Raw genomic sequence first — 11,945 nt, forward strand, 5'->3', positions numbered from 1 at the left:
GAGCCGAATATTTTTCACTACAAACACTCTTCCCCTTCCAGGCCTCCTTCGCTTTCAGTTCTGAAGGGTGAATTCATTGAAAACATCTGCACTACTAGAAACATTCTGTGCTTTTTCCAAACCTCATCCCCATCCAAACCTCATCCCCATGTAGTAATGGAGAATAGACAGAGCTGCATAACACAAGCCTGCAAGCAATGAACTGCTGTCGGGAGAGGATACCAAATGCTGGAGCTTTGCCTCCAGTACCTAGCCACTACCTGGGCTCTGCTCACCTGCCCTCTGCCATACAGCCAAAAGGGTTCCCCCTCTGTCATACAGCCAAAAGGCTTCCACAGCAACTGGCACATGCCACCACACCGCTCTTAGCTCCACAATACAGAACACAACTTAAACAAATCCCGCTTAACAGTGTCATGTTACCTTCTGCACACCTAGGAGTTGGTGCATGCCTCCCTTGGTATCAAGGCCAGTTCTGGAATTAGTTTTTGGATATTTTACATAATTGCTATCTCTCCTTCTTTTATAATTTTTTTCTGATATTCTTTAACTTTTCAGACTTGCAGCACTAAAGAAAGGGCTTTGTAACTGTGTCACAACAGCACAGTAGGGGCATAAATGGGACTGATCCTGTTTCATTCACAAGCAGCAGCAATGAACTGGGCTAAGACTGCAAGAGCATGTTTATGGCAGCAAACTTTAATGAGCCACATGAAATCTTCAAACAAGGGAAAGGAAAAGATGTATTTTTGTTTGGGGAATAAGGGATGTGGACCAGCCTTCAGCAGGCCTACCAGGAAGGCATGTGTAAGGGCTGGCGTGGCCATCTGTTTCTCCTCCTTATCAGCACTCCAGTGCCAGCTGCCTCTGTGGCTGAGCCGTCCCACGAGCAGGTCCCCTGCCCAGTCCTGTGCTGCTTCTGTCTACTCCTCACTAATCCCACACAGCTCTATAAACTGCTTCCTACCAGTCCTATTTGGCCCCACCCCGCTGTAAACCCCATATAAATCACAGGGGGGAAGCTGGCGTCTCCCCGATGGTGCCTGCTAGCAGCGCTGCTCCTTTCCCTGAGCAGTTGCTGAGGCACGAGAGTCCGTGCTGCGCTTGCTTTACTTCCCGTGTTCTTCAGCCTGCTGAATGTCCATTTCCTCAGTGCCACAGAAGTGTGGTCCAAGCCTGAACAGCCATGGGATTTATGTTTGCTGACCTAGCACCCACATCCCAGTGCTGCCGTGCTCAAACTGCAATTAAAGCTGCAAAGGCAGCCCAGAAGTAGATACCCCGGATAGACAGGCAAGATAAGAACCTAATAGCAGATAGACAGGCTGATAGGCGAGTTTGAAAGCTGCAGCCACCTGGGAGCCATGCACGGTGATGCAATCCAGCAGTGGCAGTTGCCAAAGTCGTTCTGACAGCAGAGGCCAAGGGTGGGCAGGGCGCCCGCAGGGGCGCCGGGGAGGGGAGCTGGGTCCATCTGCGCAGAGGTGTGAAAACAGCAGAGCCACAGCCAGGCTCCCTTTGGGGCGTCTCGCAGCGCTGGCAGCACAGCACTCCACTAAGCCTTGTGCTCAGAGACCATGAACAACCAGGATTGAAAAAATATGTGTAACCTGGCTAAAGGACAGCAAGCTGCTGGGGGAACGGAAGGGGAAGGCAGGAGAGCGTGGTAGGCTCTGGATATCTGGAGGATACTGACCCCAGCAAGGGCACGGAGGACAAGTAAGAGAGCAAGAAATCATCTGGGACGCTACGTTTTGCATTACTGTTCCGTGAATGAAATGCTGGATAAAATTAGGAGAAGAACAATGAAACCCAGCCAGGCAGGACAGGCTGGCAGATGCGCTGGCACTACCTCTCCTTTGGATTCCAGGACCTCCATAAGCAGGGTAACAGGGAGGAAGGCATGGGAGTTGCTCCCACAGCTCACCCAAGCCACAGCAGCCAGACCTGGCCTTCTCAATTCACTTGCAAAGGTGGAGAGGATCCATCTCTATTGTAATATCTTTCAGCCCAGGAGGCATGGTCACGGACCAACCATGAAGACAATTCAGAACAAAACAATGATGCCACTCCCCAAAGAATTACCCGTTGATCTAAGTGTATGAGAAGTAATAGCAATTGGATGTAGTCTCTCCACCAGGGACTTAGAAATTTACAGTGAGTTGCTACAGCACTTTCACTAGCTTTTCAGCCTTCTCTTTAGCTTTACTGCTTTCCAGCCAACAAATTAATCTATACAAAAGCCAACATTGAATGCAATTTTCACTTTAACCTACATGTTGAACTTCTGTGTCTTCAGTGAACCCAGAGTTAGAGAAGGACTGATGTAGTTTGCAGGATGGGTTTATAAAGATTATAAGATTTATAAAGATTTAAAAGATTATTATAGACTGTTGTTATTATAAGTATAATAACAACTTCATAATTTAACTGTTTGTCTCCAAGTACAACAGCTATTTCCTACTAGTTCCCAAATACTGCTACCAGCACAGCAGGAGGTGCCTTTGTCACAGACCTCCACATCAAGATTAAGGATGGTGAAGGACTGACAACTGAATTACAGTGGAAGTACTTGCTCTTGTTTCAGTCTTGAAGGATCTAGAAGGGCAACGCAGCAAAGGTCACACCATTATCACCAACACTGGCTTTCAGAACTTCCCTTCCCTGGGCTGCCAACTGAACTAGTTATTACAAACCTCTGACCACCTCTTGGAGAAGAGTCAATAGTCTGCACAGCTTATTTCTTATTTTACTTTTAAGTGGTGATTTGTATTACAAAATAGAGTATGATCTATGATCCAGGTGTCCTTGTGCTAGGTGCTGCAAAAAGTTTTTTTGAGAATTTTTTTGCAAAGGGAACCTAAAAGCTAAAAACAAGAATATTTAGGAGAAAAATGAAATGCAGAAGAGATGTTCTACCACTGAATCAAACTTAAATTCCTATTGAAGAACATGTTCCCACTTGAAGAAGTGATTGCAGAGTCTACTGGAGTTTCTGTGATTTTACTGAGGATGAGCACTAGAAATATTAATTATTTGAAACAGACAGGCTAAAACTTCCTGACCAAAAACCCTAAACAATGTACAAATGTGGATTTGAGTGAGATATGAATTCTGACTGGATCCAGTCCTATGAAGGTCAATCCCATGTCATACAGTACAGAGTATAACTATAAGATTAAAAAGAACTGAATATAAATCCTTGTTCTGCTTTGGTAATTTTCATTCACAGAGATGCAAAGTACAAATATTTATAAACAATATTCTCACAGGAATTGGAGGGTATTTTTCCTTTTCAAATAATTACTATTTAAAGAATTTTTGAGCTCACTTAAAATGCAATGCAACATGTGAGTATGCTTAGCTTTGTTAGAGAAAATAAATATTATTTAAAATAAAATTAGCATTGGAAAACCTCTGCCACAAATCCCAAGCAATCTGCCCAGCAAGCTTGAAGGTAAACATGCAAGAAAGTCTCAGATAATGCAATGATGCAAGATGCAGAAGAATCTGCTTGCTTGGGTAAGATAGAAGATCACTACTTAACACCACTAAGACAACACCTCCAGGCTCTTTCATTTCAGTACTAAGCTAACCTGACTCTGTTTAGCTCACAAAGTGTGTTGGGAACAGATGATGATGAAGTCAGAGGCAAGATAACTGGAGATTAAACTTTACAGATATTTCTGTTCCTAAAATTACTTCCCTTTCTATACTCTGCTAGTGGCTCTGGCTCACAAGTTTCTTATTCCTTCTTAATAAAGTTTAAAACAATTCAACCAGCTGAGGATCAGTTCCTAAAATTTACTCTGTGAGAGTAAAATTAATGGTGGTTTGAAAGCCTCCAGAAGGTCAGCAAGAGGTGCATGGAGCACGCTGTGACTTAGTGTTAAATGAAGAAATTCTAGTCCCAGTTTCTTCAGCCACCTTAAGTTCAGAGATACAGAAGGAATCAGATGCCTGCAAAATGCAAATGAGGAAGAGGATGTGATGAACTGCAGGGCATAGGTAGTTACTCAACAGTATAAACAATAAGTAAGAAGAAGAGCTTATGAGAACAACAGTGGAAAGGGTCCTTTAGAAGTGCAAGGAAATGCAGCTACAAACCCACTGAGCTATCGGTGCTGTCTGCATGCTTCTATGGTGAGTGTTATTTTGAGGAGGTGAGGAATGCAAGGCAGGGGGTCTGTGGTCTATGGTTTGTTTTCCCATCAATACATATGTCTGACTTCGAGTAAAAGATTAACGAGACAGCTAGCAAATGTCCTCGGAGACAAATGGGTAAAAGGCTGTTTGTACATGTCAGTTGAGGGAGGGCTCATTCTCGTCTCTCGATCTCTGAATGAATCTGCTAGGATGCACACCTGCACCAGGAAGACTTCCTTGACAAGGTAACCCTTTCCTCTGCAGAACACATGAGCATGTCAGCATACAGCTTACCTTACACGTACATTCTTTCAGTCAATGTGGTTTGGAAAGAACCTTCCACCTACTTTTTTTCTGCATGTGACGTACATTACTGTATGTTACAGAAAAGCCCCAGGTAAAGTAAATGGAAACTCTATCCAGCAGCTATGCACCTGGTGTTTTTGCATTTCCCAACAGATATTACAGTTGCTGGAATGATGTGTGAATCTTCTACAACACCTCCTATTGACAATTTATTTTAGGTGTGGCATGAGAGAGATCTTAGATATTGATACTAATGACCCACAGCCTGTTGCTAAAGAGAAGGAAGAAAGGAAGTAAGGGAATTTATAGTTTAAAAAAAAAAAAGAAAAAAAAAAAGAATGCCAAACTATAAAACCCCACAAATATTTACATTCTACTGCTTTTGATATATTGCAGACCAAAACCACAGCAAACGGGCATGCTGACACTTTAATATTTCCTGGATAGTCATGGTGGTGGGAAGAACAACTGGACTATCACTAAAGTTCACCTTTTCTACGTATCAAAAACTCTTGTTGTGTTTTCCTGTCCTGTTGTCAGTCTGTGATGCTGGTGATCCCTCAAAGTTGATGGTGTAATGGTGTTGGCCTGAGTCCCACTGCAAGGAATGCAGTGGCACCTAGTCAACCACCAGTACTAACCACAATCTCCCTGCAGATCTTAACTAACCTGGCAGCTCAGCTTTGTGTAGTAATGCCACAAAAAATGGGAGTGCCTTTTCCTTTCCTTACTATCCTTCTTTTTTTTTTTTGGTCTTTTTTGCTCTTCTCTGGAAAAGTCTGAGGGATTTAAGCAGATTCCCTAAGGAGAGAAGTAACCCACCACTTGTAACACTGTCACAACCTTTAACATCTCTTCTGTTCTGATTTCTGCTTTACCTGAAACCTGTCAAGTGTGAGTCACATCCATTTCCCTTATGCCATGATAGGGAAGAATGCTGATATGTGGGAACTGACAAAGAAGCATGAGGGAGCCGATGTTCACCTCTTAAACCTGACGAAATTTGCTGGTGAATCACAGGGTAAGAACTTGACCTCACCCATGAAGTTTCATGAAGATTAAAAGAACTTCCTTGTACCTCCTTGCTGTGCCTCTGACTACCAGATTTATTGTCTGGAGACAAGCAGTTAAACCACCCCACTAAGCTCAAGGAGAATGAGTTCAAGTCTTGTCAACAGCCATCTCTGACAGCCCAGCTCAAAATAACATAAGCTATCCCTTTTGATGAGTCAAGAACAACCAGTCCCCTCTATTGAGCACATCAGACAGATGTGGTTGGCTGAGAAAAGGAACATACTGAACCATCCCAGGCCCTTTCATATCAGTGACATCAGATATATTTTGGTGTGAGAAGTTTGGAGCTTTGAATGAGAAGGTTGAAGGAAATTAGTCCTCAAGCAATGTTTTTATCTCACTTAAGTCTGACGGCATGTAAGTAAGCACAGGATAAGCTTATCCAAAAAAGCTGAGAAATGTTAGAAAACTGTAAGACCATCTACAACTACCCCTGAAAAGCAGGAACAGGAAACACCATGAAATGAACATGCTGTGTTATGAATCAAACAGCCTTCTGTAGGCAAGGTCCTTAGTCACCTGGGGATTTAAATGATCCTAATACTTGGGCTTTCTTTACACTCCTGACTGCAGCTCTTGAACTGAGGATCTGGCCCATAGTCACTGCCAGGGTGCTGTGTCCCTCCTCCTTAAGAGTGCCGCCAGAATGCAGGAAATAAGGCATATGTTGGTCTATCCTGTACAGTACTCTTACTTCTATTTTTTTCCTTCTTTGCAGCTGCAAAATACAACTGAGCAAGTTAAATTCCACTTCCCTTGAACACGGAAGCCAGCAGTGCATTTTGTCACATGGTCACATCAGCAGACCACAACAACAAGCGCAGTCACCTGGTGAAACAATCCACACAGAGATTTGAAAGGAAAATTTCCTTCAGGCAGGTGACACCGGACATCTGGCAGTCCTCTACTTCTGTTCTGAGAGCAACACCCACGTTGTAGGGCGTGCTGCCAGAAGCTGCACCCACCTGGGATGTAGCCAGCCCAAGATGAAAGGGAGCACCAAATCCAGAAGGGATGATTAGCATTCACTGATGTTGTTCAGGACACAAGTACCTGGGAACATGCTAGTTCCCCTTAGGTGTTCAGTACTGCACAGAAAAGTCAGGGAACTAAGAAAGTTAATCAGGTCAGAGCTAGGCTTGCATATGCTTTCTCCACAGGAATTACAAACTATTTGCCAAATATTACAATTGGGTAATTGCTACCCAGACTACTAAGGATATGCAGCCCAAAAGAAGATAATTGCTCAGAGGTTCTGATAGATTGCATCACTCTCTGCCAAAGTATGTGACAGAATGAGAATTATCAACACATAATGTAAGGATACACGCCTGCGCATACAGCAGAGCTAAACCCATCATGGCTGGCTAAAGCAAAAAAAACATTAACCCTGCAGACTGTTCATAGGAAAGCAATAACTTGATCCTGAACTCCAGAAGCATTTGTGGAATCCAGAAATTCCCTGAAATAACCTTCCCTTTCTTAGGACACAGGGGACAAGCATTTATCCCTGCTCTCTCTAAAATGTAAATTTGACCAAAGCTAATTTTACCCCAGTGGCTAGCTATGAGATCGTGGTTCTACCAGCATACAAGTTTAGTCTCACATTGCCACACATTTTATGACCAAATGCAACTTGGAGCAGAGCCTGTACTGTCCATCAAGAGTGCTGATGTGTGATTAAAAAAAAAAAAAAAAAATCAGTCATCTGTTGTATTTAACTATAAAGCTTTGATGAAAGTCAGGTTACTTCTAACATAAATCTTTAGGTACTAGTTAGATTAGGAAACAGAAAAACTAGGCATCCAAAATACTACAACCTAATTGTATGTGAGAGTATGAGATTCCTGAAGCATTACAGAGGTACATTTCTTCTATGCAACCAAACAGCAATATAATCCAGAGAAGAGAACAGATATTTATTCAAAGTTTCACTATTCCAGTCAGTCATGCATACAGTGCTGACTCAGGAGCAAACATTAAAAAGCAGGAGCCATGTGGGAACTTAGAAATCTAATTGTACATCTCCCAAGAGGAATCATTACAGCAGTGTCAAACAAGCCTTAAGCAAGAGGAATGAATAGGTGGGGGGAGATCTGACAGCAGGGGGAAACAGTGCTGTCAGAAAAGGCCCCCAGAACAACAGGTACAATCGACAAGCACAGCATTCAGACTGAGGCTTTTAAGGAGAAAACTGATAGCCCATATTAAAAGTAAATAAGCAAGACATGGTACAGATATAATAAGGAGAGAGAGCACATTAAAATATCCAGTGCAGGCCCCACTGCTGTGTGCCATTAGGAGATTATAGTCCTCCTTGTTTTCTTAGGTTTATAACTGAAATAGTTAATTTTAGACATGACCGCAAACAAGCAAATAAACTCAAAACTACATCTCTAAGAAAACTGGAAGATGGTAACATTATTAGGGCTTATTCAAGGTATGACACCTAGCTGATGAAATACTAATTAAAGGTTGAATTCAGTACCTTCAGAAAATTACTATTCCACACAGCAAGAGTGTTTTGCCTAATTGTGTAACATAGTTTTATTTTACTATGCATAGTAAAATAGACCAAAATGTTGGTGTAAAAAGACCACAGAGCTTTAGTGATGGGCTGAAACTTAGGAAAGGCATGTGTGTATTAATATTTGACTTCAGAAAACATGCAAATCATTTCAATAACACAGTGTTTGTCTTCTGTATGACATAATGGATAGTCAACAGCCTTTCTTTCACTGTTGGGTGGATCATCAAATTAGTGTCTAAATTAAGGATCTGATTAATCTGTATTAAATAATTTGTCAGTACAAGAAAAATCATTGCAAATTTCACATAATCATGTTTCGGGGGTGGGGGGGAGGGGGAGATGGGAGAGGTGTTGGGATTTTTTTTCTCTTACTGCCATGAAGAATAGGGACTTTTATCAATGCCCAAATCACAGCTCCCTTAAACAGGGAGGCTTCCATAATTCTGATCTTGTACCATGACTCTCCTACATATAAAAAAAAATGCTTCTTTATCTATTGTGAAAACATCTTTTTTCTTGAGACAGGAGCTATAAATTCCACTCCTCCCATTCACACCAAAAAGCACCTTACTCCCTAAATAGCACCACTTAATCCAAAACAAATAGCAAGATATCTAAAATATTCTTTAGTTTACTCAGGGATGTAGGACTTAAGAGACAGAGTACCTCCTTCTTGGAACAAAGGAAGGAGAGAGGGTGGATTCAAAAGGGCTGTAATCAAAAGGGTCTAACTCATCTCCAAGTGCCATGGTCAAATTTATGAGTGTTTCCACGGGAAAAAAAATGCATCAGAAGGACATCCTGGGTTGGAATGCAGTAGAATTGATTCCCACAGGCCTAGGAATGTTGCTGGTTTTCATGATAGAGTTGTTAATCTTATAATAAAGTAACTTTTGAATATATTTTGCACTCAGTGATGAGCTCTACTAGCAGTAACCTCAGTGTGAGCAGCCCTCCCCATTAACAGGGCTGTGGAAATATTGCTGGAGGCAGGTCTTGCATTGCTTTCTTTTGTCTCTCCACTTAAGCTTTGCAGAAAGATACTACCAGAAGCACAGAAAGGCCATAAAGCTGAAAACATCATTTTAAATCAAAAGGCTTTTAGTGGTTGTCTTAAAGGGGCTATCTGTGTTCCCAACAGTGACTATAGCAATTACATGATGAAAACATCTACACAGGTGCATAATTTAAAAAGAAAAAGGACATCCTCCCCATTTAGGAGAGGCCAGGCTTTATATTTCAATAGGTCTGTTTGGCTAACAAAGGAGAAAAAATGAAGACAGAGTGAAAGAAGGAGTGAGGCAGGATAGAAAAAAAGATGAGACAAAAGAACGGTCAGCAAAAAAAACAGCAGGGAAGGAGGATGAAAGAGAAGGATGACATCTGACTTGGACAAGGGGTGAACCACAAACCTAGTCATTGCCAGTGTCCAGGACAAAAATAACTCGTTTGTCCAGCAGCAGCAGGGCAGCTGCCAGTGCAGTAGGGCAGCATCCCTCCCGCACTGCTCTGCCCAGCACATCCCCAGCCCACTTCCAGATCTGCCCCTTTCCCTGTGCTGTGTGGCAAAACTCAGTGTGCTCTCGCAGTCCCTGTGGTTGTGGTTAGGAAACTGCTGCATGATGGATCTCAATAGAAAAAGTATTTTAATACAAGAAAAACAGGAAACTCAAGCACGTTTTGAGTCTAATTCAATTTCAGTTCCGTGATTCCTTTATTTTCTATGGACAAAAGGCATGTAACAAAATTATGAACTGGGACGTGAAGAAAGCAGAACTGTGCACATGACAGATAAAACTGGCTCATTATGTGAAAACTGAAGCCATGCAAAATAAAAATGCAGAGCAGATTAGAGCACTTCTCATCCAAAAACCAGTTAGGACCAGTCAAGCACATCCCAGCACCTGGACAGAGTTTGAGCAGAACATATATGAACTGGCACAGGTCACAGTTTCACAGGAGGAGACCAGGTTATGAAGAAATGCAAATATTCTTTCTTCATTTTAAGCTGAAAGCAACCTCTGGTTTAGGAATCTTCAGAGACAAAGTACAAGGTACCAGTTCAATGTCAGCTGCCTCACACTCTCTTTGCAATATCATCAGTGCATTTTAGTGCTAATGTACTAAAGCATGACACTAGCTAAAGATAACCACATTCTATTGAGAAACATAACAATTGAAATAATGGAATAAGCACTTCATGCAATTTGCTAGGAATGTAGTTTGGACACCAACAGCCAAAACAAACTAAAATGACAAATGCAAGGACTCTATTTTGAAAAGATCTGCAAACAGACTCAGCAGCTTTACGGGGGGTCATATTTTCCACAAGGATAAACTGTCCTTGAACAATATTTTCAGTGTTCTGGGTATTAACCTGCTTTCTTTTCATATGGATTGTTCTCACCTACACTCCTTTTCCTTGAACAAATATTTACTGTGACCAATAAAATTCTGCTCTCCATTTACGAGTTAAATAGCATCGCATTCCCACACACTGCTTTATATACGTGTGCTTTATATACATTGAGCATATGTGCCCACAGAAGATGACATCTCCAAACCACGTCTGATGGAATTATTTTTAAGCAATCATATTCACTGTAGATTTCAGTCCTGATTCATCAATACATTTAATTCACTGTGGTATTAGATCTGTGAGCAAGAGGAATGAAACATTCAGCTGAAGGAAGAAGGTGACATATTTCACCAGCGATAAAGCATTTCTGTGAGAATGTGAGAGCGATGCCTGATGCATTGCTCATAAGCATGAGAGTAAACACATCATCTGCACAGGGAATTAGTGACATGTCTAATTTCAAGAAAGCAACAAAAAGTATTTTTAGTGAATTATTCATACACTTCTAAATGTGTTCAAGGGTTTTACCAGGTCAGAGTTTAAGTGGACAAATTACAGCCAGCAGGATGCCAACAGTCTGTAGGTGATAAGCATGCTGGACCTACTACTGTTATTCATTCATTATTCACCTATTTGCTGCTCATTGTCTTGAAAATTTCAGTAAACTAGTCAGAAATCGAAAGAATCCTTAGATGTGAACCACAAACATCCAGCACAAACTATGTACGAAGAAAAAGGGTGAAAATTTCACAGGTTAACATATATAAACACATCATCTAAGCCTCTTCTCTTTTCTACCCGGGGGACAGACTCTCAGCACACCGGAGCCCACCAGCGTCTGTGTTGTGTTTATATAGTTTTGGGGAAGTCAGGGACTGTGCTCCCCATGCAGGTCCTTTTTGCTGAATTCCCCTCCAGGGGCGCAGGGGTGAAGAGGAACACATCTCTCATGAACACCTGCAGCCAGCAGTTCCTTCCTCAGACACTTAAATAGATTTTCCTCACACTACAGTAAAACAAGATACTGGCTGTTCCCCTTCATACACCCCTAAATATAAACAGTTGTACTAACAAGAAAGAAGGTGAGAGCTGCAGCAGGTTATCTGGTGTCGTGGTTTGACATAAGTAAAGTAGAGCTATGCTGGACTTGGGTTTAATTTGGAAATCCCAGTTTCTCTGCAGTGCCCCCCAAAATATGCTGAGGTTCAGACTGCATAGCATGCCTAAGCTCTCTCACAAGCACACTCATATACCTCATTTAGAACTGTTCCTAGTCTTACAGATCTCTCTCAAGTCTTCTGAGACCAGTGGTATCTGACAGAGTTCAGTACTGCACCTAGTATTGTTTGACTTATTCATCAATGACTTGGATGAAGGGGGAGAAGCCTCCTCAGAAGTTCCCTGATGACACAAAGCTGGGAGGAGCAGCCAGTGCCCCAGGGGGCCACACAGCCCTTCAGAAGGACCTCAGCAGGTTGGAGACATGGGCAGGGAAGAATTGTCTGAAATTCAGCAAAGGCCAGAGCAGAG

At 42.1% G+C, this 11,945-nt stretch overlaps 1 long non-coding RNA gene across 1 annotated transcript; it reads left to right on the forward strand.

The window, feature by feature from the left end:
* The first annotated feature begins 4,857 nt into the window (after nucleotides 1-4,857).
* LOC128786107 (uncharacterized) lies at nucleotides 4,858-7,194 on the forward strand. The gene is made up of 3 exons (XR_008430177.1): nucleotides 4,858-4,951; nucleotides 5,381-5,473; nucleotides 6,245-7,194. It is a non-coding gene; the product is annotated as an uncharacterized LOC128786107 (long non-coding RNA).
* The last annotated feature ends 4,751 nt before the right edge of the window (nucleotides 7,195-11,945 follow it).

This window comes from Vidua chalybeata, chromosome 3 (assembly GCF_026979565.1).
Source record: "Vidua chalybeata isolate OUT-0048 chromosome 3, bVidCha1 merged haplotype, whole genome shotgun sequence".
Classification (NCBI taxonomy): Eukaryota; Metazoa; Chordata; class Aves; order Passeriformes; family Viduidae; genus Vidua; species Vidua chalybeata.